We start from the raw sequence: 26608 nt of genomic DNA on the forward strand, positions 1-26608 counted from the left end.
CCACCAGCTGCTCCATGGGAGAAAGATGTGGCAGCCTGCTTCCGTAAAGATTACAGCCTAGAAAACCCTGTGGGGCTGTTCTACTTTGTCCTATACAGTCCCTATGAATTGGAATTGAGTTGAAGGCAATGGGGTTTTTATGGAGATTTATGAATTGAAACTATTTATTAATCTAATTGTTGTTTGTTGCCATTGAGTAGGCTCCATCCCTTGGGGACCTTGTGTGTAACAGAAAGCAACATGGCCCGGCCCTGCCCATCCTCATGACTGTTGGTATGTTGGATAATGGATGTTTGCAGCTGGTCTCATTTTCAGTCGTTCGATATCAGCAAACATTACAAAAGCACCTGAATGGCACAAAGTCTTGAAGCCTTTACTCCGTCTTTGTCTTTAAGGTCAAGGTTACCTTAAGGAGTGAGCTGTTCACCAGTCATATTCTGGTGACTTCCAACCTGAAGGCCTCGTCTCCCAGCCCTGTGTTGGACAATGTCCTGTTGTTGTTCATAAACTTCTCAGTGGCTGATTTTCAGAAGTAGGTCACCAGGCCTTTCTTCCTGGTCTGTCTTAGTCTGGAGGCTCCACTGAAACCTGTCCACCGTCGGTGATCCTGCTGGTATTTGAAGTACAGGTGGCATAGGTTCCAACATCTCAGAGACATGCAGGTCACCACACTACGACAAAGAGACAGACAGGTGGCTACTAATCTTAACGAAGCCAAATTTGTCAGCATTTTCATTCACAGTTGGTGCTTTTGTGTCATGAAAAGAAATCTTTCACTACCCTGAGGCTTTCATTCTACATTTTTTCTTTCACCCCGTCCCTGGATGGCACAGACTGTTACCTGCTGACCTACTAACTGAAAGGTTACAGAGTGTAGTCCACTCAGAGACGCCTCAGATAAAGACCTGACAATCTGCTGCTGAAAAATCAGCCACTAAAACCCTGTGGAGCCCAGTTCTGCTCGGACACACTCGCGGTCGCCTTGAGTCAGAATCCATTCCACAGCAGCCGGTACTTATGTCTTTGTTCTTACAGCTCTGGCTTTCTGGTCTTTGTTATAAAAGGTCTTTCTGAATATATAGTTTATATTTCCTGAATATTGTTTACATTTCTGTGTTCAAACCATCTGGAATTTACTTTTTATATGGTCATGGTAAGACGTAGGAGCCCTGGTGACGCAGAGTTAAGAGCCTGGCTGCTATCCAAAAGGTCAGCAGTTCTAATCCACCTGCCACTCCTTGGAAAGGCTTTGTGTGGGGCACTTCTACTCTGTCCTATAGGGTCATTGTGGGTCAGAATCTAGTGGACAGCAATGGATTTGGTTTTTTTGGTAAGAGGTTGGGGGTTCTCACTGAAATGAAATTCCACTCCTGTTATACATTAAATATATGTTGGGATCTGTTCTGTGCTCCATTCTGTCTCACTGACTTCATCATTTTCTTGAACGTTGGTGGACAGGTGTTGGCAGGAGTCAGAGTTCTGGATAGACCCGCCCCTCCCCGTGTCATTGGCCAGAATTGAAGGGCTGGTGGCCCAGATTATGGCAGGCTTCTAGCAAGGGCCCCCGAGTGCAGAGATGGGATTGTTGCTTTTCTCCCTAACAGCCTTCCAGCCACTCACAGTTCCCAACTCTGCTTCCGGCCAGGAGGGCTAATCCCATTACAACTTTTATCCTGTTTATGTCAGTCCCCACAAGAGTTCCCGGACTTCCAGGTCAGCCCTCTTCCCTGCATCTAATCCCCATCTGGCCCTGTTCCCCTCTCTGATCCCATCTCCCACCCCTCCTGAGAACTCAGCCTCCTAGAACTCCACTGTGCTGCCTAGAACTCAGGGATGGAGGAAAAAAACTAGTTGCTATTGAGGAGATTCCAACTGACGGCAACCCCGTGTGTGTCAGAGTAGAACTGTGCTCCGTAGGGTTTTCAGTGGCTGATTATCTGGAAACAGATCACCAGGCCTTTCTTCTGAGGTGCCTCTAGGTGAACTTCAGCCTGCAGCCTTTCAGTTCTCAGATGAGCCCATTAACCACTGCAGCACCCAAGGACCCGGGCATGGGAGGGGCCCCAGAATTTGCTGTCTTTGAACATTTCCTTCGCCTTCTAGCTCTTCTGGAAGCCTGGCTCTCCCCAAGGACACTGCTTCCTCTCCCACTACTGCAAGTGGTGGCTGTTTTCCCCCCTCGCTCTCCTGCCACTGGCCGGGAAGGGGGTCAGTGACCTCCTTACTCCTCATTATCTCTTCCAGGATATCATCTTTCCTCTTCCCCCTAAACCCCCAGCTTTGAGTTTCCTGCTATTTGACAATATCATTGACACAGACGTTTAAGGACCTCAGGCCCCTGAGTGGTGCAAATTGTTTGCACTCATCTACTAACCTAAAGGTTAGCAGATTGAACCCAGCCACTCACACTGTGGAAGAAAGGCCTGGTTCTCTGCTGCTGTAAAGGTTACAGCCAAGAAAACCCTATGGAGCAACTCTATTCTTTAACACGTGGTATCGCCATGAGTCAGAATAACCTGACAGCAAGGAGTTTAGTTTTTAGTTGGGTCACTCCTCATTCCTTGAGGATTATAGCACCTGACTCACCACCATTGTCACTAGCACCATTCCTGCCATAATTGTCGATGCTGTCAGTGTCACATAGACGATCCTTCCCGCCCCCTGGCCCCTCAGATCCCTGACCGCTCTCCTCCTGTGATCCTGCACTTCACCTTACATCAGGTATGACATCATGATCAGGTATGACTTCACGGTCAGATATGACCTCATAGACAGGTATGACCTCATGGTCAGGTATAACCTCATGGTCAGGTATGACCTCATTGTCATTTTCATGCAGTAGAACTCATCTTTATCTGGTAGCTTAAATGGAGGTGGATGACCTAAGATAGTTGGCCAGTTGGTGCTGGCCGTCAGTTGGGCCTGGCTGTCCATGTGCTCTCTTATCCTCAAGGAACTTAGCCCAGGCTGTTTCAGGGCAGCAAGAGAGAAAGTGGAAGCCTCAGACCTCTGGAGCCTTGGGCTCAGAACTCCCACAAATCCACTTCTGCCCCCGTCTATTCGTCATAGCATGCCACGTGACAAGTCAGATTTAAGCAGTTGAGAAATAAACTCCACCTCTTGATGCGAGGAATAGTAGTCACACTGCAAAGGGGTGTGCATTCAGGGATGGGAGGAATTTGTGGGCTTTTTTTTTTTTTTTTTTTTTGCAGTCTACTGCAGTGCATTAGCTTGTAGCCAATTTACACGATTGAGTGACTAAAACCTGGACTCAGGAATGGCCTACATGCTGTGGAAAACAGTTTGGTGGTTCCTCAAATAGATAAACACAGAATTACCATATGACCCAGCAATTCCACTCCTACGTGTATACCCGGAGAATTGAAGCAGGGACTCAAACAGATACTTATACACCGATGTTCACTGCAGCATTACTCCTAACAGCCAAGCCTCCATCACCAGGGCAAAGGATAAACAAAATGCAGTACATAGGTACAATAGAGCATTACTCAGCCATAAAAATGAGGTTCTGATGCATGGTGCTTAATGGATGAACGTTGAAAACATTACACTGAGTGACAAAAGTCAGTCACAAAAAAACAAATATTGTATGATCTGATTTATATCTAGAATGGGCAAATGCATAGAGACAAAATTGGTTAGTGGTTACGAGCAGCTGGGGAGACAGGAAATGGGGACTTATTGCTTAAGGGAAACCGAGTTTTTGTTTGGGGTGATGAAGAGCTTTTGGACATAAATAGTGGTGATGGTTGCAGTCACATGGGGACTGCAATTAATGTCACTGAATTGTACACTTGAAATGGTTAAAATGACACTTTTTTGTTATATATATTTTACTACAGTAAAAAAGAAGAAAGAAATAGATTCCATCTCTTGATGGGAAGAGCAGTAAAGTCACATGGCAAAGAGGTGCACACACTGGCATGGGAAGAATTTCTAGGTTAGTTTTTTTTTTTTCTCAATCTACTGCAGTATGTTAGCCTGTGATGCTGGTAGAGGGGTTAGCAATTTGCCTGGTTGATTGACTAAAACTTCGACTCAGCAATGACCTACAGTCAGGGAGGCTGAGATGCTGTAACTCCCTGGAATAACAGAAGAAAGGGTCCAAACATTGAGGAAGGTAGAAACTTTGACATGAATATATTAAATGTGATCTGGACATCCACTCTACATTACACCCCCTGAGAAGTCCCTGAAGGCATAGCCAACCTTAGTGAGGGGAACAGCAGTGTCCTTGAGAAGCTCTGTACTGGCTGTTTCCATTGACCTGGGGTCAAGGTGGGAGAGCCACCAGTGAGATGGGCCCTATACATTCTGGAAACGCTAGAATCCTGGAGTTCTTGGGTGCCATCAAGTTGAGTCCTACTCCTAGTGACCCCATGTGAAAGAGTGGAATTGCCCCATAGTGTTTTCATGGCTGTGATCTTCACGGAAGCAGATCACCAAGTCTTTCTCCCACAGAGCAGCTGGGTGGGTTCCAAACACCAACTTTCCAGTTAGCAGCTGAGCTCTTAACCATGGTGCCGTCAGGGCTCCTTGGAATCCTGGAGTGGCAGAGGCCAAGTGTCGGCATTCACCACCAGAGACATAATGGGTGTTGGGGAATTGTAATCAGAAAAAGCCTACGAAATGTTTTAACCTGCAGAGATTTTGATGGTGGCTAATCGATTTTTTTTTTTTTTTTTTTTTAATGAATGATTAGAACCCTGGAGGCAAAGTGGTTAAGAGATATAGATGCTAACCAAAAGGTAGGCAGTTCAGATCCAGTAGGTGCTCCTTGGAAACCCTATGCGACAGCTCTACTCTGACCTATAGGGTCGCTATGAGTTCAAATTGACTCGACAGCAACAGGTTTTTTGTTTTTTTTTTTTTTTTACTAATGGACTGTGGTGATCCTAGAAATAAAATAGATGGGCAAACTGCTAAAATATTACTTGATTGTATGAGACCACTACTGTAAAAACTCACAAAAAGAAACACTCTCTGCTGGTTACAGGGTGGGGGTGTGGGATGGAAAAACTCTTAATAGACGATAGACAAGTGGCGACTTTGGTGAAAGGTAAGGCAGTACACACTACTGGGGAAGCCACCACAACCTATACAAGGCAAGGTCATGGTAGCTCCATAGACACATCCAAACTCCCTGAGGGACCAAATTGCTAGGCTGAGGGCTGTGGGGACCATGGTCTCAGGGAACATCTAACTCAACTGGTATAACATAGCTTATAAAGAAAATGCTCTATGTTCTACTTTGGTAAGTATTGTCTAGGGCCTTAAAGGCTTGTGAACGGCCATCTAGGATATGCCACTAGTCTCACCCCTTCAGGAGCAACGATGAATGAAGAAAACTAAAGACCCAAGGGAAAGATTAGTACAAATGACTAAAGGACCACATCTACCACGGCCTCCACCAGACTGAGTCCAGCACAACTAGATAGTGTCCAGCTACCATCACTGACTGCTCTGACAGGGATCACAATAGAGGGTCCTGGACAGAGCTGCAGAAAAATGTAGAACAAAATTATAACTCAAAAGAAAGACCAGGCTTGCTGGCCTGACACAGAGGCTGGAGAAACCCTGAGAGTATGGTCCCTGGACACCCTTTCAGCTCAGAAAACAGGTCACTCCTGAGGTTCATCCTTCAGCCAAAGATTGAACAGGCCCATGGATAGAAACAAGACCAAAGGGGCGCACCAGCCCTGGGGCAGGGACTGAAGGTCAGGAAGGAACAGGAAAGCTGGTAATAGGGAACCCAGGGTTGAGAAAACCCACAAAAAAAGACAGTGTAAAATGCCATGAGGTTTTTTAACCAAGGTCATACAACAATGTGTGTACTAACTCTTTGATGAGAAACTAGTTTGTTCTATAAACCTTCATCTAAAATTCAATTTTTTCAAAAAGGAAAAAAGTAAATAAAATATGACTTGATCTGTAGAATAGAAAAGCTTCAGGTCTGGTAGCCAGACCCCCGAGGTAGTTGCCACAAAAGCTGTTGCAGCCTCTCACCCAGTTTCTGGGCCTAAGTTCATTCACAGACCCAGAGCCCCTTTGACTGAATCAAGACCAGGTTTCCCCTGAGGCAGGACCTTGCAAAATTCCAGAAACATGTCCTGTTAACTTTCTGCCGAGCTTTCCTTAAGGACCCTGCAGTCATTTATTAGGGTAATGGAAAGGGACTTTCTCAGGCTTTTCGGAGATTACTAGATACTGGATTTTAATTGTCATTCATTCATTTATGATTGTGGAAAACATAAGGTAACAAACCGTTTTCCATTTCAACAATCTTCCCAGGTACAATCGAGTGACAGTAAATATGGTCATCATGTTGGTCAACCACCCTCATTCCCAAATATTTCCATCACCCTTAACAGAAGCTCCATGTCCCCTAAGTGCAGTGTCTTCCTTTCCCCCTCACTCCTCCCTGCCCCTGGTAATCACTAATAAACTTTGATCTCTATACATTTGCCTGTTCTAGATATTTCCTATAAGTGGGATAATACAATGTTTGTCCTTTTGTGAATGACTTATCTCACTCAGCATAATCTTTTCAAGGTTCATGCATGTCGTGGTGAGTATCAACTTCCCCTCTCTTTATGGCGGAGAACTATTCCACTGTATGTGTGTACCCCATTTTGTTCATCCGTTCCTCTGTTGGTGGACATTTAGACTGTTTCCACCTTTTAGCTATTGCGACTACTGCTGCAATGAACATGGTTTTACAAACATCTGCTTGCATTCCTGCTGTTAATTCTTTGGGGCATATGCCACGAGTGGGATTGCTGGATCACGTGTGTAAAAATGGCACGGTGCTGGGGGCTTTTGACCTCCTCTAACGTCACAGGGGGGAGGAGAATCATTATCTATCGGCACCAACAACCCAGGGCTCATTCCTATGAGGTGGAGGCCAGACACTCCCGCCTTCCAAACTTTTTACACTTCTGACACCAACCTTCCCTCCCACGACTCTCTCTACTTCTGTGCTGGGTTCAATAGCTCCTGCAATGGCCACACAGAACTCACAAACTGTACTTACAGTTAAGTGGATTATTAGGGAAATAAGAGGTTACAGTCCTGGCTCAGGAACACTCAGGATACAGCTCTTTGATCAGCATGGCCTCTTTCCAGCTGTGCCACAGACGGGCTTCTCTCTGGCCTTCAGCCCGTACATCTTAGACCTCTTGGGCTGCCTCGGCCTCTGCCCTTCTCAGGCAAGTGTTACAAAGCTCTTTTAGCTTTGCCAATAAGTGCCTGGAGGCACCTTGGAAGAAAGGCCTGGCAATCTACTTCCGAAGGTCAAAACATTTGACAACCCTGTGGGGTACATTTCTATTCTGACACACAGGGTTTCCATGAGACGGAATTCACTTGATGGTAATTTCTTTTGGCATGTGAACTATGTCAACATGTTGTGAGCACAGACATTTTATTGAAGATCACTAGAAAGGAAGGTCAACAAAGAGCAACAATGCACCCAAGAGAGACTGGGAGCAAAGGAATGCTGATGTCAATTGCACCGAATTACTCCTTCCTACAACAGTGATGTTGGAGCCTTGGTAGTGCAGTTGTTAAGAGCTCCATTGCTAACCAAAAGGTCAGCAGTTCAAATCAACCCAGTGCTCCCTAGAAATCCTCTGGGGCAGTTCTGCCCTGTCCTATACGTTTGCTATGAGTCGGAATTCACTAGACCTCAACATTTTTTTTTTTGTTTTCGTTTGTATTATGATGGTGATAATCCACACTGCAGTGGCTCTTACAGCGATCTGAAGTTATGGATATATAGTGATATTTTCCAGACAGTAGAAAAATGAATAAGGAATTGAGGAATCTGATTTTTTTTCTCTGCCATCTGCACAACAAACATTTGTGCTATTGTGAAGAGGTGTTGTGAAGAAGTATTCTTCATCCAGAGTGACTCCCACAGAAGGTCACGTGAACACTGGAAATAAGCAAAGTAGTGTCCCAGCCTTTACACCCATGGTGGCAAATGTAGTTTCCATTGCCCAGGAAGAGCGGTGTATGAGGATGCTCACCTGGAAAGTTAGAGGCTCTTAGGTTGGAACGGGAAGCTAGAATATTTGTGTGTGTGTGTGTGTGTGTTTAGAGTTGTAAATGTTAAATTAATCCCTAGGTTTATTAATATACAGCCAAACCTTAAAAAACCTCATGTGTTTCTGAAGACAGAGCGAAGAAAACAATCCCCATCCCACATACACACACCATACAGCATGCATACTCTCCAAGTGTAGGTTTCCATTTTCAGGTAGATTATCCCCTTGGTGTTGATTATTCTCAGTATCAACCATATAGAATACAGTATGTCCAATAACGATAGTCCCAATCTAAGGAGCATTAAGACACAAAAATGCATTGCTAAGGTCAATGCAAACATAATGCTTCTCATAGATGTGTCTGTGGTGTGGTGCAGACCAGGTAAATGTGTAATCTACAACACCACAAGGTCTCGATCTCAGCTTTCTGGGTAATCCAGGCTCCAGTTGTATTTTTCTAAGATACAAAGCAGCCTCCAACCATAAATAGTCAACAGTGCTTGCTGTAGACCTGATGTATACTAGTAATTTACTTACCTTGTCTCATTTAACATTCAAAACCCACCTATGGAGGAAGTAAAACCACAACAGAACTATAATTAGAAAACTATACATCAATAGGTAGAATATTTGCTTAAGATTGCTCAGCAAGTAAGTAGCTGAATAAGAATTCCAGATTTGACTTGATTCCAGAACTCAGAACTCAACCTTTTAAGCAGTGTTTCCCTCTTCCTAGAGTAAACGGTGTTTGCGTCTGATAATACAGTGTCCCCGGAAAGACATGCCAGGAACTCTGACCTATTCGTGTATTTAAAGCCTCTGTAAAAGCTGTGAAAAACATTTCTCTTTTGGGGACCCATGCTGCATTTCTTAAAAGGGTTTTATTTCTCAGCTAGTATTTTTTAGTAACATGGAGCCAAAAAACAACTTCACAAGTCTCTGAGCTTTTTAGCCTTCATCAACTTCAGTCCACCTTCTCTGACTCTGCCCCCTTCTATGTCTTCTCCAACACTGTTCAACAAGCATATCCTTCACTTAGGCCTCAGCTTTCCAAGCTCACTCCTAGTGTCCCTCACTCCTCAGTTCCACTGGGCCCTAAGCCTCTCCATCACCTCCTGCCCACATGTATGTGTCTCATGTCCTGGGTTCTTCTTCATCTCTCTCTCCTCATTCTCACCCTAACTCCCTTTCTTGCCATTTCAGAGGAGCACGTGACCATCCAGGCCGAGTTCTATCTGAGTCCCAAACAGGTGAGTTTATGCTTGACTTTGATGGTGATGAGATTTTCCATGTGAGTATGGAAAAGAAGGAGACAGTCTGGTGGCTTAAAGACTTTGAACATTTTGCCAGCTTTGAGGCTTAGAGCGGATTGGCCAATATAGCTGTGGACAAAGCCAACCTGGATGTCATGGTGAAACAGTCCAACCACACACCGAACATCAGTGGTACCTCTCTCTGCTGCTTTCCTAGGCATGGGATCTGTAGCTTTAAAATGAATGCTTCACCTCTTTATGTCATTATCGTGACTGACTTTCCCCGTGGAGTTTCATGGGGCCACGTGAGGTCGCCATGAGTTGGAATTGACTTGATGGCAACTAACAACAACAAGAAACTTGTTATAAGCCAGCCCAGCATTACACGCCCAATGAGTTTGTTTCCGCCTTTACGTATGCATGTCTTGTCTTTGTCATGCACAGCCACTCACAAAAGTCACAACCCTGAATCCATGGTTTGTGGAAGGAGCCAGAAGTAGGTCCTTGGATATCTTACACCTGAAATTCGGTTCAAGTTCCAGGTTGACAGAGTCAGAGATTGGTATCTGTGACCATGGCATAGAGTCCTCAGGACACAACTTCAACTGCTCTTTTAATGTGCTTTGGACCGCATTTCAATGAGGGAGAGGAAGGGACAAGTCTCAGCATGCAAGTCTAATATCTGTCATGTGCCCACTCCCCCAGAATCTTCAGAAGAGACACTGCTTTTGAACAGCCCTGCAGAATTTCTAAAGCCCAACATCCTATCTCTTTTGTCGACAAATTCTCTCCACCAATGCTCAATGTCACAAGGCTTAAAAATGGAAAACCTGTTATCACAGGAGTTTCAGAGACAGTCTTCCTGCCCAGGGAAGACCACTTTTCCTCCAAGTTCTACTATCTCCCCTTCCTACCCTCAACAGAGGACTTCTGTGACTGCCAAGTGGATCAGTGGGGACTCGACAAGCCGCTCCTCAAGCACTGGGGTATGAACCATCCTTCAATCTCCTTTGTTTCATGGTTTCCTCAGATGATGCATGTGTCTGGTCCCTTGAGACCCAGAGTGCCATAAATGCTTTGTACCATTTGGTAAAATCCATATACCTTGTCTTCTGGCATTAATCAGATTCCTCACTCTTCTGCAATTCCTTGAATATGTCATTCTATGTTCCTCTTCTTTAATCTATTAATAACTATTGTCTTGACTAAGTAACCTACATTTGCTACTAAGTGCTTTCCCTACCATCATTCATTACCCTGTGTTCTGTTTTATTTTTTTCCAAGAGTTTGAAATGCCAAATTCCTCCCAGAGACAACAGAGAACCTGTTTCCTAAAGCAGGCTGTCAGTTGGGCAGCATTTCCAGAGCTGGCTCCTTTGGCGTTAGCATAGATTCATTTCATGCAGTAGAAAATCTCATGGAGTCCAATGCCTGTTTTAGCTTCTGCAGTCTGACAAGTGGTGTTGGATGCTCTAAAACAAGGTAGCACGTGGCCTGTTCATTCATGTTCACCTGGAGAGTATGGTACAGCAGTTCATGTCAGAGGAGTTACGTTTACTAGTGGTCTGATGATCTTAAGAGACTTTTCCAAAAATAAAAACCTTAAGGGAAGAGAGGAAGGAATCTGACGAAGGGAGCTCAAAAAAGTCATTTTGAACTCTGTGTGTCCTACTACAGGTTATGGGCTTTCTTAGAGAAGATCAATGAAGAAATTTCTGCTATTTTTTTTTCTGATTTGAACTTTTATTATTATTTTTTTAATATTTATTGTGCTTTAAGTGAAAGTTTACAAATCAAGTCAGTCTCTCACACAAAAACTTATATACGCCTTGCTACATACTCCCAATTGCTCTTCCCCTAATGAGACAGCCTACTCTCTCCCTCTACTCTCTCTTTAAGTGTCCATTTTGCCAGCTTCTACTCCCCTCTATCCTCTTATCTCCCCTGCAGGCAAGAGATGCCAACATAGTCTCAAGTGTCCACCTGATCCAAGAGGCTCACTCCTAACCAGCGTCCCTCTCCAACCCATTGTCTAGTCCAATCCCTGTCTGAATAGTTGGCTTCAGGAACGGCTCCTGTTATGGGCCAACAGAAGTCCTGGGGGCATTACCACTGCGGTCCTTCTAGTCTCAGTCAGACCATTAAGTCTGGTCTCTTTGCAAGCATTTCGGGTCTGCATCCCACTGCTCTCCTGCTCTCTCAGGGGTTCTGTGTTGAGTTCCCTGTCAGGACAGTCATCGGCTGTAACTGGGTACCATCTAGTTCTTCTGGTCTCAGGCTGATGTAGTCTCTGGTTTATGTGGCCCTTTCTGTCTCTTGGGATCATAATTACCTTGTGTCCTTGGTGTTCTTCATTCTCATTCAATCCAGGTGGGTTGAGACCAATTGATGCATCTTAGATGGCCGCTTGCTAGTGTTTCAGACCCCAGACAACACTCTCCAAAGTGGGATGCAGAATGTTTTCTTAATACATTTCATTGTGCCAATTGACTTAGATGTCTCCTGAAACCATGGTCCCCAAACCCCTGGCCCTGCTACGCTGGCCTTCGAAGCTTTCAGTTTATTCAGGAATCTTCTCTGTCTTTGGCTCAGTCCAGTTGTGCTGACCCTGCCTGTATTGTGTGTTGTCTTGCCTGTCACCTAAAGCAGTTCTTATCGACTATCTAATTAGGGGATACACCTCTCCCACCCCCTTCTCCCCTCTCATAACCATCAAAGAATATTTTCTTCTCTATTTAAACTATTTCTCGAGTTCTCATAAAAGTTGTGTTATACAATATTTGTCCTTTTGCAACTGACTAGTTTCACTCACCATAATGCCTTCCAGCTTCCTCCATCTTATGAAATGTTTCGCAGATTCATCACTGTTCTTTATGGGTGAGTAGTATTCCATTATGTGAATGTACCATAATTTATTTATCCTTTCATCTGTTGATGGGCACCTTGGTTGCTTCCATCTTTTTGCTATTGTAAACAGTGCTGCAATAAATATGGGTGTGTATATATCTGTTTGTGTAAAGGGTCTTATTTCTCTAGGATATATTTCAAGGAGTGGGATTGCTAGATCATACGGTAGTTCTATTTCTAGCTCTTTAAAGAAGTGTCAATTTACCAAGTGGTTGTACCATTTTACATTCCCACCAGCAGTGTATAAGTGTTCCACTCTCTCCATAACCTCTCCAACATTTCTTATTTTGTGTTTTTTTGATTAACGCCAGCCTTGTTGGAGAGCCATGAAATCTCATTGTAGTTTTGATTTGCGTTTCTCTAATGGCTAATGATTGTGAGCATTTCCTCATGTATCTGTTAGCTACCTGAATGTCTTCTTTAGTGAAGTGTCTATTCATATCTTTTGCCCATTTTTTAATTGGGTTATTTGTCTTTTTGCAGTTGAGCTTTTGCAATATCATGTGGATTTCAGAGATCTGGCGCTGATCGGAAATAACATAGCTAAAAACTTTTTCCCAGTCTGTAGGTAACCTTTGTACTCTTTTGGTCACGTCTTTGGATGAGCGCAGGTGTTTGAGTTGTAGGAGCTCCCACTTATCTAGTTTTCCTTCTGCATTGTTGGTAATGTTTCATATACAGTTGTTGCCATGTATTAGGGCTACTAACTTTGTCCCTATTTTTCCTCCATGATCTTTATCTTTTCAGGTTTTATGTTTAGGTCTTCAATGCATTTTGAGCTTGTTTTTGTGCATGGAGTGAGGTATGGGTCTTTTTTCATTTTTTTGCAGATGGCTACCCAGTTATGCCAGTACCGTTTGTTAAAAAGACTGTCTTTTCCCCATTTAACAGTTTTGGGGCCTTTGTCAAATATCAACCGCTCATATGTGGATGGATTTATGTCTGGATTCTCAATTTTGTCCCATTGGTCTACGTATCTGTTGTTGTACCAGTACCAGGCTGTTTTGACTACTGTGGCGGCATAATAGGTTTTAAAATCAGGTAGAGTAAGGCCTTCCACTTTGTTCTTCTTTTTCAGTAATGCTAGTAAAAAAAAAAAAAAAAATTTTTTTTTATATTTATCTGGGGCCTCTTTCCCTTCCATTTGAAGTTGATGATTTGTTTCTCCATCTTATTGAAAAATGTCATTGGAATTTGGATCGGAATTGCATTGAGTCTATAGATCACTTTTTGTAGAATAGCCATTTTTGCAGTGTTAAGTCTTCTTGTCCATGAGCAAGGTATGTTTTTCTACTTATGTAAGTCTATTTGGTTTCCTGCAGAAGAGTTTTGTAGTTTTCTTTGTATAAGTCTTCTACATCTCTGGTAAGATTTATTCCTAATATTTTATCTTCTTCCAGACTACTGTAAATTGTATTGATCTGGTGATTTCATCTTCCATGTTCTTTTTTTTGGTGTAGAGGAATCCAACTGATTTTTGCATGTTTATCTTGTGTTCCCATACTCTGCTGAGCTCTTCTATTAGTTTCAGTAGTTTTCTGGAGGATTCCTTGGGATTTTCTGTGTATAAGACCATGTCATCTGCAAATAGAGATACTTTGACTTCTTCTTTGCCAATCTGGATGCCCTTTATTTCTTTATCTAGCCGAATTTCTCTGGCTAGGACCTCCAGCACAATGTTGAGTAAGAGTGGTGATAAAGGGCATCCTTGTCTGGTTCCCAATCTCAAGGGGAATGCTTTCAGGCTCTCTCCATTTAGGATGATGTCGGCTATTGGGTTTGTATGAATGCCCTTTATTATGCTGAGGAATTTCCCTTCTATTTCTATTTTGCTGAGAGTTTTTTATCATTAATGGGTGTTGAACTTTGTCAAATGCCTTTTCTGCATCAATTGATAAAATCATGTGATTCTTGTCTTTTGTTTTATTTATATGATGGATTACTTTAATTGTTTTTCTAATGTTGAACCATCCCTGCATACCTGGTATGAATTCCACTTGGTCATGATGAATTATTTTTTTCATGTGTGGTTGAATTCTATTGGCTATAATTTTGTTGAGGATTTTTGCATCTATATTCATGAGGGATATAGGTCTGTTTTTTCCTTTTTTTATGGTGTCTTTACCTGGTTTTGGTGTCAGGGATATGGTAGCTTCATAGAATTAGTTTGGGAGTATTCCAACTTTTTGTATGCTCTGAAATACCTCTAGTATGGTGGTGTTAACTCTTCTCTGAAAGTTTGGTAGAACTCGGCAGTGAAGCCGTCCGGGCCAGGGCTTTTTTTTTGTTGGGAGTTTTTTGATTACCTTTTCAATCTCTTTTCTGTTAGTTGTTCTACCTCTGTTTGTGTTAGTTTAGGTAGGTTGTGTGTTTCTAGGAATTCATCCATTTCCTCTAGGTATTCAAATTTGTTACAGTACAATTTTTCATAGTAATCTGATATGATTCTTTTAATTTCAGTTGGGTCTGTTGTAATATTGCCCATCTCATTTCTTATTCAGGTAATTTGCTTCCTCTCTAGTTTTTCTTTTGTCTGTTTGGCCAATGGTTTATCAATTTTGTTGATGTTTTTAAAGAACCAGCTTTTGGTCTTGTTAATTCTTTCAATTGTCTTTCTGTTTTCTATTTCATTTATTTCTGCTCTAGTTTTTATTCTTTGTTTTCTTCTTGTGCCTGAGGGTTTCTTTTCTTCTTCTCTTTCTATTCAAGTTGTAGAGATAATTCTTTGATTTTGGCCCTTTTTTCTTTTTGTATGTGTGCATTTATGGATATAAATTGACCTCTGAGCACCGCTTTCACTGTATCCCAAAGGTTCTGATAGGAAGTGTTTTCATTCTCACTGGATTCTATTTATTCCATCCTTAATGTCTTCTATAATCCAGTCTTTTTTGAGCTGGGTATTTATTGTTCAGTTTCCAAGTGTTTTATTTCTTTTCCCTGCTTTTTCTATTATTGATTTCCACTTTTATGGCCTTATGGTCAGAGAAGATGCTTCGTAATATTTCAATGTTTTGGATTCTGCTAAGGCTTGCTTTATGACCTAATATGTGGTCTATTCTAGAGAATGTTCCACCTGCGCTAGAAAAAAAAGTATACTTGGTTGCTGTTGGGTGGAATGTTCTGTATATGTCTATGAGGTGAAGTTGTTTGATTGTGGCATTTAGATCTTCCTTGTCTTTCTTGAACTTCTTTCTGGATGTCCTGTCCTTCATCAAAAGTGGTGTGTTGACATCTCCTACTATTAATGCGAAGCTGTCTATCTCAGTTTTCAATACTGATAGAGTTTGTTTTATGTATCTTGCAGCCCTGTCATTGGGTGCATAAATATTTATGGCTATATCTTCTTGGTATATTGTCCCTTTAATAATTATATAGTGTCCTTCCTTATCCTTTATGATGGATGTAACTTTAAAGTCTAATTTGTCAGAAATTAATACTGCCACTCCTGCTCTTTTTTGATTGTTGTTTGCTTGATATATTTTTTTCCATCCTTTGAGTTTTAGTTTGTGTTTCTAAGGTGTGTCTCTTGTAGCCAGCATACAGATGGATCATGTTTTTTTTTATTCCATTTTGCCACTCTCTGTCTCCTTATTGGTGCATTTAGTCCATTTACATTCAGTGTAATTATGCATAGGTATGAATTTAGTGCTATTGTTTTGATGTCTTTTTTTCTGTGTTGTTGACAGTTTCGTTTTCCTACTTAATTTTATGTGCTGAGTAAATTACCTTTATATATTGTCCTTTCCTCATATTCGTTTTTATTGATTTTATTTCTGCTGAGTCTCGATTTTTTTCTTGTATTTTAACTGGATGTGTAGGATAGTTTGTCTACTTTGTGGTTACCTTATTATTTACCCCTATTTTTTAAAATTTAGACCTAACTTATTTGTTCATATCGCCTTATCTTCCTCTCCATATGGAAGATCTATGACTACATTTCTTTGTCCCTCTTCATTGTTTTAGTGTTGTCTTCTTTTATATCATAACATCTTTTTTTCCTTGTTTTGAGGTTTTTTTTTTTGCCTTGATTTCTTTTTTTTATTTCCCTGTCGGGGTTAACTTCTGATTGCTCTGCACAGTGTTCTAGTCTTGGATTGATACCTGATACTATTAATTTTCTAAGCAAAGAACTCCCTTTGGTATTTCTTGTAGTTTTGGTTTGGTTTTTACAAATTCCCTAAACTTCTGTTTATCTGGAAATGTCCTAATTTCACCTTCATATATGAGAGGCAGTTTTGCTGGATATATGATTCTTGGTTGGCAATTTTTTTCCTTCAATTTTTTATATAAGTCATCCCATTGCCTTCTTCCCTGCATGGTTTCTGCCGAGTAGTCCGAGCTTATTCTTATTGCCTCTCCTTTGTAGGCGTCTTTTCATTTATCCCTAGCAGCTCTTAAAATTCTCTCTTTATCTTTGGTTTTGGCAAGCTTGATGATAATATGTCTTGGTGACTTTCCTTAACATCTACCTTATGTGGAGTTCAATGTGCATGTTGGATAGATATCTTCTCATCTTTCACAATATCAGGGAAGTTTTCTGCCAACAAATCTTCAACAATTCTCTCTGTATTTTCTGTTATCCCTCCTTCTTCTGGTACTCCAATCACTGGTAGGTTATTTCTCTTGATAGAGTCCCATATGATTCTTAAGGTTTCTTTGTTTTTTTTTTTTTAATTTTTTTCTGATTTTTCTTCAAATATATTAGTGCCAAGTGCTTTATCTTCTATTTCACCAATTCTGCTTTCCACTTTCTCAAATGTGCTTCTCTGACTTTTATTGAGTTTTCCACTTCTGTAATTTTATTGTTAATCTTCTGAATTTTGGATTGCTGTCTGTCTATGGATTTTCCCAGCTTATTAATTTTTTCATTACATTCCTGAATAAGCTTTTCAATTTCCTCAATTGCTTTATCTCTGTGTGCCTTGGCTTTTTCTGCTTATTGCCTCATTTCCCTCCTGATGTCTTGAAGGGTTCTATATATCAATCTTTTGTATTCTGCCTCTGGTAATTCCAGGAAGGCGCTTTCATCTAGAAGATCCCTGGATTCTTTGTTTGGAGAGCTTGTTGAGGCAATCATATTCTGTTTCTCTATGTGACTTGATATTGACTGTCATCTCTGAGCCATCTATAAGTTATTTTATTAGTTTATTTTATGTTTGCTTACTATGTCCTAGCTTCTTGCTTTGTTTTGTTTTGATATGCCTAAATGGGTTGCTTGAATGAGCTAGCTTGATTATTTTCACCTTTGGAGCTCTGACATCCTGTCCCCAGATGACTGGAGCTGTTACCAGGTCTATCAGTCTGGGAGACCATTCACTTTTCTTGTATGAATTCAGCTCAGGTGCACAGGTAGCTCATCATCAAGTGTGTGGTACAGGCTCTGTCCTACAGTCTTAGAGGGGCAGGGGTGATTGGTGTAGGTACCAGTATCTGGTTGCAGCCAGGAGTCACTCTCTGAACAAGGCAGAGGGCTGTGAATTATCTGCCAAGTGTCTCTGAGGAAAGTGTGACCCTGTTCCCTAGAGTGTAGACGTAGGTGAGTTCTGTAGACGGACCATGAACACCCAATGTTTTGGGTTGTAAGGACTGGGAGGTACCAGTTATCCTTGTACCCCTGTCACAGGTGGCTGAGTGACCTGAGTGGAGCTACCGGTCCTTAGGCCCCTGATGTGGGTAGTTAAGGACTGTGTTTAATAGGCAAAGCAAAGACAAACAAAAAACACCCATCTCTCTGCCACACAGCTGAAATGGTTGGAGTTTGTGAAGAGGTGCCTATTTTTCTGAAATAGGCCCACACAGGTCAATGAAGAGGGGAAAGGTACTCAGATTCCAAAGGCCATTCGTGCCTGGACAGGAGCCACTTCTGTCCTGAGCTCCCCGGAGGTGGCAAATTATCTTTTCCCCAAATTGCAAATGTATTCATTCTCCAAGGCTGCGAGGATGGCTCTAGGCCCTCAACAGTGCCGATCTCAGGATCAGGGAATTAAGTTGGTGAAGCCGGCTTGGGGATGGGGGGCATGGTAAAATATACAAGGTACTTAGGTTTTTCGGAGATGGCCGTTCTTCTGTGGTTCTGGAGGTTCAGGCTGTGTGGCTAGCTACTTCTCCCTGAGTAAACTGCAGCCTAACACTAGTACCAGCCCACTGCTGCCGCTCTGGGAATGGTGACTAAGGGCTCCCCGCAATTCAGGTCCAGTAACTCCTCTCTGCTTCTGAATGGTCTCTTCCTCCCCCACCCCTCAGTTCATTTTCTAAGCTTGCCTTTGATACTCAGGGCTCCTAGCTTGTCATAAACATACTCGTTTCACTAGTTTTCTCAGGTCTTTGTTGTAAAAAGGGCTCCCTGGAAGTGTGTGTCTAGTCCACCATCTTGGCTCTGCCTAATGATTTGGCAAAATTTCTGCTTTAATAGCTTTACGATGTCAGTAGGACTCCAATTGTTCACCTCAGTGAAGAAAGTCATTCTTCAGCACTTTCCAGCTCTAACATCCACCCCATGAGCGATGATGCCTTCCCCTGACATCTCCATGCTCTAACATCTATTGGACTTCTGCCTATTACCCCTTCCTGTATCTTTGTCCTTCCATTTCCTACCATCATTTTACCACCATGCAATGCATCTGGAATAGACCCCATAGGATCCTTTCTCTGCCATGGAATCTTCTGAATGTTTCACAAGGTCACCTCTAGTATACTTACTGCTTGAGGTTTCTCCAAACCAATTTTTTTCTGAATATTATAAACTATTGGATAGATCTTCAGTGGAGTTTTCAGTGTCTGATCCATGTCTTCACAGAGGCTGGGAATACATGTTATTCCTCCATCCCGAAATGTCCTAATATTCAATGTATATTATAAGTTTTAGAATTAGTCATATATATCCCTTTTCATTAGGACTTGGTATAATTCTGAGTATTTATAGGCAAACCAGTTGCTGTGGTCCAGTCTTCTGGAAAACCCTAGAGTATGGTTTGTTTTGTTTGGGGATCTCTGTTGAGCAATGGGTTCAGAATTGGTTTTTGGCTCTTGATCCTCCAATTCCATGAGGTATCCTGATCTTCAGTAGATCGAATCTCAGGCTCCATGTTTTGGCCTCCGATAATGGGTGAGACAGGTGATGAGGATAAGATAGAGGTCAGGTGGGGAGAGAAATGAGAGAAGGATCCACATATATTCCAGGATTTACATATATCAACATCACCCATTTCAGACTTAAGAATTGGACACTAAAATTGGAATTATCCATTTCATTAGACATAGTCCCTGATGCCTGTGTCATCACAAGAATATTCCAATTTATTTCCTGGAATCATCTTATATTTGAAGATGTTCCCCTGAGTGGAGAAACTGTGAAAAGAGGAGGCTGTTGCATAAAAAAGAGAGGAAAGAATATTTGAGACACAGTGAGCTGTTGCTCATTTCAATATGAAACAATAGCTTAATACCGATGTCTAAAATGGTTAGCAGGACCTACCCCAAACCACAAAGGTAAATTATCGATGACAATGTGGTAGACTGACAACTGTGTGCTGCTGAAATGAGTTAGACTTGGACTTCAGCTTGGCTCCATCACTCACTTACTGGCTATGTATTCACTGGTACTTTACTTCTCGCAACTTGGCGTCTGATTCCTCTTATGAAAATACTGATGTTAATATTTACTACATTTAGCTATTGTGAGAATTAAAAAAAAACATGCAAACAGAGCTGTTAGATACCATGCTTAGCAGTAATGATGTTGCAAAAATTATTAATTTTGCTGTTCTTCAAAATTTCTGCATCTTTGGGTTAAAATTTAAAAAAAGAAAAAACTGTTGCCATCTAGTTGATTCTGACTTATAGCCGCCCTGTAAAACAGAATGAAGCAAAACAAAACAAACACAACTCCAGACAGCATGACCTTGCCAGTAAATAGCAAGTTTCTGTACCTCTGGTTTAGAGATTGAGAGTAAAACCTTGAGAAAAATGTAGACACATCATGCACTGGTGTTTCATTTATGTAGCTATGTTTTTTCTGATTGTAAAATAAATAGTTGTACAATAGAGAATACACTAAAACTCAGACAAGTATGGAATTAAAAAAAAAAAGCAAAAACTAAACCAGATCCTCCCATGTAGGAAAGTCCTTTTTTTTTTTTTAATAAACTTTATTTTTCAGAACTCTTTTAGATTCACAGAAAAATGCTGCAGAATATACAAACCAAAAAAGCAAAACCATTATTATCAGGTTGATTCGTCCCTTGGACACCCCATGAATAGAACCACATTCCATAGGATCTTCAATGCCTGTGACCTTTTGGAAGTAGATTGCCATGCCTTTCTCCTGTGGTGCTGCTGAGTTGATTTGAACTGCCAACCCTTTGGTGAGTAGCCAAGCACAAATCGTTCACACCACCCAAGGACCTCTGCAGACAATACAGAGATACAAACCCTCCCCCAACACACAGCACACAGTTTCTCCTGTTATTAGCATCTCACATTAGTGTGACCTGTTTGTTACAACTGATGAAACAATATTGATACATTATTGCTTACTGAAGTCCACAATTCCCATTTGGGTTTCCTCTTCGTGTTGTATAATCCTATGGGTTTTGACAAATACATCATGTCCTGTATTCACCATGGCAGTATCCTGTAGAGAGTAGTTTCACTGCCCTAAAAATGCCCTGTGCCCCACCTATTAATCCCCCCTTCACCCCCTGGATCCTAGCCACTGTTGATCTTTTTGCTATCTCTATAACCTTGCCTTTACCACAATGTCCTATAGTTGGAATCACAGAGTATGTAGCTTTTCAGACTGGCTTCTTTTGCTTCATAATTTGCATTTAAGGTTCTTCCATGTCTTTCATACCTTGATAGCTCATTTCATCATTAGGTAATACTCCATTGTATGAAATTTTGTATCCATTCACTCACTGAAGAACATCTTGGTTGTTCCCAAGTTTTGGTAATTATGAATAAAACTTCTATAAACATTTGTGGGCAGGTTTTTGTGTGGACTTAAGTTTTCAGCTCATTTGGGTGAATACCTAGGAGTATGGTATTTCCTGGATTATATGGTAAGCCTTTGCTTAGCTTTGTAAAAAATCGTTAGACTCTCTTCTAAACTAGCTGATTAATTTGCATTTCCACTAGCACTGAAGGACAGTTCTTTTATTTCACAGCCTTTCCAGCATTTGGTGCTGTCCGTGCTTCGAATTTTAGCCAGAAAGCCACTTCACTAAAACCTTGTATTTTGAAGTAATTAGAGATTCAGGGGAAGTTACAAAGATGGTACAGAGAGATCCTGTGAACTCTTCCCCAGTTTTTCCAAACTGTTATACCCTCTGCCATCAAGTCGATGCTGACTCATAGGAACCCTACAGGACAGAGTAGAACTGCCCCATAGGGTTTCCAAGGTTGTAATCTTTATCAGAATTAGAAGACTGACGTTGGTACAATGTGTGTATGTAGTTCTATGTCATTTTATTCCACGTGCAGTTTGTGTAACCACCATCACAATCAAGCACAGAGCTATCCCCTCCCCACACAGGTCCCTCATGCTCCCCCTGTGTAGTCACAGCATCGCCCTCCTCACACTCCCACCTAACACCTGACTCCCACTAACCTGCTCTCCGTGTATAATTTTGTCATTCTGAGGGTGTTATATAAATGGAATCCTACTATATGTGATGTGTTGTGATTGGCCTTTTTCCCTCCGTAAAACTCCCTTGAATCTATCTAAGTTTCTGCGTGCATCAATAGTTTGTTCTTTTTGATTGCAGAGTAGTATCCCGTGGTATGGGTGTACAACGGTTCGTATGCCTATTCACCTACTGAAGGGCATTTTAGTTATTTCTATTTAGGGGCTATTACAAGTAAAATAGCCTCATATGCATGCAACAGCTGGATTATGAACAAGGAAATCCAAAGAAGAATTGATGCCTTTGAATTGTGGTTCTGGGGAAGAATATTGAAAGTACCACGGACTGCCAAAAGAACAAACAAATGAGTCTTGGAAGAAGTACAACCAGAATTCCCTTAAGGATGGCGAGACTTCGTGTCACAGTCTTTGGACATGTAACAGGAGGGCTCAGTCTCAGGAAAAGGACATCCTGCTTGGTAAAGTAGAGGATCAGCGAAAAAGAAGACCCTCAATGAGACGTATTGACACAGTGGTGCAACAATAGGCTCAAGCATAACAGTGTTTGTGAGGACGGTGCAGGGCAGGGCAGGGTTTCGTTCTGTTGTGCATAGGGTCGCTATGAGTCAGACCTGTTCAGCAGCATCTAACAAAAACAACAAGAAATAAAACTGCTCTGAACATTCATGTGAGGTTTTTGTGTGAATAGAAGTTTTCATTTCTCAAGAACAAATGTCAGGATTGTGATTGCTGGGTTGTATGGTAAGTGTATTTTATTTTTTAAGAAACTGTTTTCCAGAGTGTCTTTACAGGTTATATTCCAACCATCAGTGTGAGGGTGATCCAGTCTCTCCACACTCTCGTCACCATTTGTCATTATCAGGGCTTTTTTTTTTTTTTTTTAGCTGTTTAGTGATACCATGTTTTCAATCTGCATTTCTCTAATCATTGATGGCATTGACTTTTCATTCTCTTTGATAAAATGCCTCTTTATGACTTTTGCCCATGGTTAAATTGGATTCTTTTTCTATTGAAATTTTTTGGGAACAAATTTATATTAAAAATCAGATTTTCATAACTTTGTGTGATAGATATGAAAAAGTACATATGAATGCAATCTGTACTAAGTGTCATATCTTTTAACTAATAATATTACTAGTATATACCGCTATTATAGGATCACCTTCTTATAGTTTTTATTCTTATTGTGATAAACTAATGGGGGAAAATTTGTCATTTCTACAATCTCCACATGTACAGTTTTGAGAGTTTTATATGTTTTCTAGATATGTGTCCTTGGTGAGTTATGTGGGTTGCAAATATTTTCTCCGTGTCCGTAGCTACTTTTTTCATCCTCTCAATAGGCTATCTTGCAGAACAAAAGTTTTCAATTTTGATAAAGCCCAATTTATTGATGTTTTACTTTTATGGATTGTGCTTTTGGTGACATATCTAAAAACTCTTCACCAAACCCTAGCTTCTGAAGATTTTCTCCTGTTTTTTTTTTTTTTCTGAAAGTTTTGCATTTAAATTTATAATCTATTTTAAGTGAAATTTGTATAAGCTGTGAAAATTAGGTTGAGTTAGTTTTTTTTTCTTTCTCTTTTTTTTGCCTACAGATATTCATTCGCTCCAGCACCTTCGTTTGAAAAGACTATCTGTCCTCCATTGAATTGTGTTGCACTTTTGTCACAAATAGGCATACTGGTGCGGGTCTTCTTCTGGGTTCTCTATACTGTTCCATGGATCTGAATGTCTATTCCTCTGCAAGTACCAGTCAGCCTTGATTGCTATACCTATATAAGTATGGTTAGAGTGATTCTTCCAACTTTATTTTATATTATCAAATTTGTTTTAGATATTCTAGTTCCTTTGTTTTCCATATATATATGTGTATATATATATATTAGAATAACTTTGTCTACCTCTACTAAAATTTTTGCTGGGATTTAGATAGAAATTGCATTAAACCTGGGTACAAGTTTGGGCAATTGGGGGAGAATTGGTATCTTTACTGTGTTCTGTTTTGTAGATGATGAACACAACATGTCTTTCTACTTATTTATATCTTGTTTGATTTCTTTCATCAGCACTTCAGCATACAAGTCCCGTACATGTTTTGTTAGAGTTATACTTAAGTTTCTTTTTGCTTTGGCTTGATTACAAATGGTATTATATTTTAAAATTTTTATGTCTTCATTGTTGTGTATAGAATGCAATAGATTTTTTGTTAATCTTGAATCCTGCAAGTGTCTGAACTCCCTTATTCTAGGAAATTTATTTTTCATGGATTCTGTGGGAATTTTTATGTAGATCTTCATGTCAGCTGACAATGGCATAGTACTCTTTCTTTCTTTCTGGGTCTGCATATTTTCAGACCACCTACTATTCACCCCATTGGTGAATAACCCCATTGTAATTTTTTTTCAGTTGTAGAAGATGGCCCAACACACAACACCTGGTATTGACACACGAGATTGAGAGTTTATTAGTCACATATACTCAAAGCCCAGGTGAGGGGGACACCGCCAACCATATATAAAAAGGATAATACATCATGACCAAGTTGGTTTTATTCCAGAAATTCAAGGTTGTTTAAACATTTGAGAATCAATGCAATTCACCACATTAACTAAAGGAAGGAGAAAAGCCATAAGACCATCTTGATAGAAGTCAGCACATGTTCTTGATTTTTAAAAATATGTATATTTGCAAACTGGTATTATAAAGGAATTTTCTCAGTCTGGGAAAAGATATCTACTCTACTGTATGCATCAGACTCAATGGTTAAATGTTTAAAACTTTTCCTTGATATCTGGAGTAGTGGAAGTTGTAGGCAATGAAAAATGTTGAGAAAAATAAATAAATATTATATGGGTTGCAACCAAACCAAACCAAACCCACTGCCGTCGAGTCGATTCTGACTGATATCGACCCTACAAAGGAGGGGGAATTTGCAATCACTTACTCTTTAAAATGTCTTGTAAATGATCATGTCCTTAGAATATAAAAGTTTAAATGATCATGTCCTTAGAATATAAAAGTTATAGACAAACAAATAGATTTAATAAGTAAATTTACCAATGTTGCTGGATACAAGCTAATATACATGAAGTAATGATATTCTGCTCTACCAGAAATGAATAGAAAACAAAGTCAAGATAATGATAACCATTCGCAATGACATCCAATTATATCAAACATCTAGGAATAAATCTACCAAAATGACCAAGAGTTCTGTATTGAAAACTATAAAATATCATTGGGATACATTAACATAACTGAATAAATGGAGAGAATACCCAATATGAGAATTTCATGACTAAATATTTTAAAACATATTCTTTCTCTTCAAATCTATATTTTGGAAAACTCTGCTGACAATCATAGCAAGGCGTTTTGTTTGCTTTCTTGCATGCTGGTTTTGTTTTGATTCATTATATTTCTTCTCTTTTCTTACATTGCGTGGCAGAGGAAATTGACAAGGTAAGTTTCAAATTCAGATGTAAATGGCAAGGTCTTAGATTAGTTAAGGAAATTTTGAAAAATAAGGAAATTCAGTCCAAGAAAAAAACACCTACTATAAAGCTATACTACTTAATATGGCATGATATTAGCTCAAGTGTAGCAAACAAGACAAGGGAACAGAATAGAAATCCTAGAAACAGATCCCTTCTCAAATACAGTGCCCTGGTCTGTGGTGGTGCTGCAGAGCATTGTGGGAAGAGATGATCTTTTCAATAAATGTTGCTAGGTCACTTGGATATCCATTTGAGAAAATTTACTGTGACACCTATTCAAACCAACAATAAGAATCAATTCCACATGAATTGAAAATTGGTATTATTATTTAACACTGAAGCAAATTACAGCTTGAATTTCCTTTTGAGAGATGATTTTATTAATAGTTATAATTGCTTTATCAGATGTAGGGGCTATACAGATTGTCTATCTTTTGTGTCTCTTTCAGTTTTGAGAAATTATGTGAGGGAGATTCAAAAAGGGTGCAAAATATTTGCCATTCATCTCTTGGAGTCCAAAAAACCCTCACTGACCCCATGCATTGCAGAACAGCATTGCCCCACAGGGTTGGTTTTCTTTGCTGTCATCTTGAGGAAGCAGATTGGCTGGTTGGGATCAAATGCCAATCTTTCAGTCAGCAGCTGTGCACTTGACCATTGTGCCACCAGAGCTCCTATGAAATGTTGTGGAAATTATGCCACAAAATTTCTGAGCTAGGTCTTTGCAGCTTTTACTTTCCTCCTGGAAAACATGCTCTTCTAAGTCCTGAGTCATCAGCTAAGAAGCCTGTCTTCCCTGCTGATGAGACCACAGAGGCCACGTTAGAGGCCTGGAACTGCAATGCACATGGAGAGTGTGTCAGTGTCCCAGTTCAGCCTCCAAGGATCCCAGCCCCACCTGCTACCTTTCTGCAACCACGTGAGACACAGTGAGAACCACCCAGCTGAGCTTAATCAACTCCCAGAGCTGTGAGAAATCATGCAATGGCTGTAGTTTTAAACCACTAAGCTTTCGGGTTATTTGTTACAAAGAAATACAAAATGAAACATTTGAAACATTGTATTATTCAAGGAATTTCATCTAAGATGAGAAATCTACTCACGCAAAAATATAGTATCATCTTAGTATCTTTATAATGTCTGTAGGATCTGCAGGAATGCCTTTTTTTTTTTTCCATTCCAGATGTTGATAAATTCGTAATTTGGATTTTTTTTTTCTTTTTCCTTTTAAGTCTT

The 26608-nt window shown here is 40.5% G+C and overlaps 1 protein-coding gene and 2 pseudogenes across 2 annotated transcripts in view; 1 reads left to right on the plus strand and 2 right to left on the minus strand.

Moving 5' to 3' along the window:
- The window catches only part of LOC126081159 (HLA class II histocompatibility antigen, DRB1 beta chain-like), a 288700-nt gene that overhangs the window by 157818 nt on the left and 104274 nt on the right, over positions 1-26608 (minus strand). The gene's annotated exons all lie outside the window — the stretch shown is intronic.
- LOC126081386 (DLA class II histocompatibility antigen, DR-1 beta chain-like) overlaps positions 1-26608 on the minus strand; it is a 199109-nt pseudogene that overhangs the window by 157818 nt on the left and 14683 nt on the right.
- LOC126068468 (HLA class II histocompatibility antigen, DR alpha chain-like) lies at positions 9206-10808 on the plus strand (annotated as a pseudogene).

The sequence above is a fragment of the Elephas maximus genome, chromosome 1 (assembly GCF_024166365.1).
Source record: "Elephas maximus indicus isolate mEleMax1 chromosome 1, mEleMax1 primary haplotype, whole genome shotgun sequence".
NCBI lineage: Eukaryota > Metazoa > Chordata > Mammalia > Proboscidea > Elephantidae > Elephas > Elephas maximus.